Below are 3,467 nucleotides of genomic sequence, written 5' to 3' on the forward strand. Positions count from 1 at the left end.
CTGATTGAATCTGACTCCTAGAGCAGGAGTTTTTGTAAATAAAAATTTAATCCAGAAATTGCTACAGGCCATTCTTTACAAGTTGTGTAAGCTTTATTAAAATGAAAAAAACAAGCATGATATAGAAACACCTCTTTTATCTCCAGACACAAGCAATGGTGAACAAATCAGATTAAAAACAAAAGGTGAGATATTAAGTTAAAAATCAGGAATAAAGCAAGCATTATCATTTGGAATATTGCTTTATGCAGAATATTTTACTGATGATTCACAGACCTGTACCCCGGGGCAAATAATACGTTATATGTTAATAAAAATAATTTTTAAAAAGTAGATAGTAAACCATTTGAGAATGTGTTGGGAGCGAAATAATACAGCAGTATTACGGGATGAACGTCTTTAGCTTAAAGACAACTTCTGTTGCTCTCCCATAATGATGTAGCAATCTTGGTTATAATATCAACATTGATGTAAGGTTTTTCAGAACAAGAACCATGAGAATAATACAGATCATAATGGTTTATGTGTCTTATGGATGACAAAATCAAATTAGGCCATCCATGCCAAATGTGAGGTGGCAGAAAACACAGCAGATTCAATGATATCTCGGGATGGCAAAAATTTATTACAGCTGCTATGTGGATCCCTGAGTGTTAAAGATATAAAAACAAGAAATGGACTTCAACTGTCATAGAGGGATTTACTTAAGACTGATGGCAAAAGCTATTAAATTCTAAGTTTCTGGAAAAAAAAAAATCTTGGTATTTCCTTCCTGAGAAGAATTTAAGTACATGGTGGATAGCCGTTTATAGTGAGTATTTTTGCAACAGCTTTGTTGTGAATACCACTTCCTACTTTATCATTGTCTTAGTCTATGATTTCTCTCCTTGGTCTAGCAGTTAGTGTGCTTTTAATTTTTTTTCATGTTTATTACAATCTCACCTTATAGAGTTCTTAGCCAGTGACAAATTACTAGTAATCTCCATGTGTGAGAGAGTGGAAATGCTCAGAATTCAGACTCCAAGTTCTTGCTGGTTTTGCCAAATGGGTTCGAGGGAAAAAAAGAATTGTTTCTTAGAGAATGTTCAAAGTTAAGAGGCTAAGTTAATGTCATCATGTGAATGCTGCTAGTGTTAGAATCCACAGAGTATTCCTAGAAATTTTAGCAATTACTTATCTTTGAACCATTAACTAATACTCTCAGACTTTTCTTAAGAACTGTCCATCCATATTGCCTTAATCCAAGATCAGAAAAGATAACATTACAAGAGGATATGGCTATAAACCAACGTTGTTGTTGTTTTTTTTTTTTTGTATTATTAGAACTACAGATGTTTAAGGAACTAAGAAGGTAATTAAAATACTATATATCTACAGATGCATAGAGTATCTTTGGAAGAATTTCATAAAAAAGACTAGTATCATCTCACTTGTTTTAGAAACATTACATTTCCACAAGTTTATGCATATCTGCAGGCTGTTAATCATGAATTTGGTTGTGATCCAGGAGGATTCCAGCTTCAGTATCAATGCTCTTTCATTAAGTTGAACGTATTTATTATGAGGTTCAGAAGCAAGGTCATCTTGTTTTTATTATGCTCCCAATAGTAAATAGCATAGTTTTCTCTAAACACTGGATGTTAGTAGATCCATATTAAAATAAATGACTTCAGTTGGATTTAAGAATGTATGAAATATACCTCATGGGGCACCTGCCTGGCTTAACCATAAAAGCATATGATTCTTGATCTCAGGGTCATGGGTTTGAGCCCTATATAGGGTATAGAGATTACTTAAAAATAAATAAATAAAACTTAAAAAAAGAGAAATGTACCTCTTTATTTATCATAAACATAAATGCTGTTAGTTCCCAATTTTTTAACTTATTTATCTTCCTCAGTGCTTCTCAGATGTCTATTTGTCTTGGATTGGGTTTCTTGGGAAGAGCATCACATGCAGGAAGTTTATGGAGAGAGACTTCAAGAGCAACACCAGAGGGAAAAGAAAGTTTGATTGAGTAAAAGGAGTAGACGATTTGCAATGGAGTCACAGCAAAGACCTCACTGGGTACCATTAATGAATGGCTCCAGAGCTGGGATGGTCCCCCACAGCTGTCCCACTCTAAGGCCTTCATATTTCCTTACTTATTAGTTTTGGATGCACCCTACTTCCAGAGGAGGCAGCATGAACTTGGGAAGGTGGGCATTCTTCAGCCAAGGGCAATTTTGGAAATAGACTCAACTAAGAGCTATCAGCCACCACCACTGGCAGTGGCTGGAGGAGTGACAACTTCAGCCCTGAAGGAGAGTGGGATGGTATATGCCATCATTCTCTACACTCTTTTTTATTTTGATCCTGTTTCCTCCCTCACTACTCTGTAAAAAAAGAAGGGGGTTAAAAATCATTGATTTTTTATTTCTTCTCCTCTTTAGGCAATAACCAAATTTTAGATAGTGATTCTTGTTTTGTAATTAGTATCTTCTTTGTTGTGTTCCATTTTCTTTTGTCCACAAGATGCTATAAATTACTATAACACATCCCTACAAATCTTCTTTTCTTAAAACTTTGCAACTTTTCAATGTTCTGTATACTCAAACCATAATTTGGGAAGTGAGTCTTCCTTCAACACACCTTTAGCATAACTTCTACTATCAAAAGCTACCACATTCTTCCCAAAGCTAAGCAAACACAATTCTTTCTTTGGCCTACTGCTCAGGGCTTTCAAAATACATTTAAAAATACATTAATATTTATTGAGCAATGATTATGTGGCATGAGCTCTTTTAAGACACTGGAGTATAGCGGTGAGCAATATAGATAAAAATCTTTGCTTACATCTAGTGAGAAGGTGAGACAACAAGCCAAATTAAGTAACAAAGCTATACAGTACATGTAAATGATGTATTTATAGTAAGAAGTGCTAAGGAGGAAAAATAAAACAGGGAAAGTTCTGTTCAGTGTTGAGATGAAAGTGAGATTTTATACAGGGTTGGATTGACTGACATGATGACTACAAGTAAAGCCCTGAAAGAAATAAGAAGAGTGCATGTCCTATGAATATCTGGTGGAAAGATACTACAGGTAGAAGAAACAGACATTACAAAGATTCTGATAAGGCACTTGTCTGTGTGTTTGGAAAGGAAAAAAAAAAAAAAAAATGGCAAGACCAGTGTGACCAGAGTAGAGGTGAGTGAGTGGGAAACAACTAAGAGATGAGGTCAGACAGGGGAATGATGCTAGATTAGCAGAACTTTGTGGGTTCTTGCAAAGAATACAGGCTTACTCCAAATAAGAAAGAAGTCATTGAAAGATTTTGAACAAAACTGTGACATGATCCGACTTTCATCTTAAAAGCTGCTTTACTGAGAATGCACTGAAAGGTAGCACCAAAAGGTCAAGTTGGGAGGCTATCCTAGCCTAGGAAAGAGATGATGGTGCCTGGGAGCAGGGGGTAGTTGTAAAGGAGT

Source organism: Mustela erminea, chromosome 3 (genome assembly GCF_009829155.1).
Source record: "Mustela erminea isolate mMusErm1 chromosome 3, mMusErm1.Pri, whole genome shotgun sequence".
Classification (NCBI taxonomy): domain Eukaryota; kingdom Metazoa; phylum Chordata; class Mammalia; order Carnivora; family Mustelidae; genus Mustela; species Mustela erminea.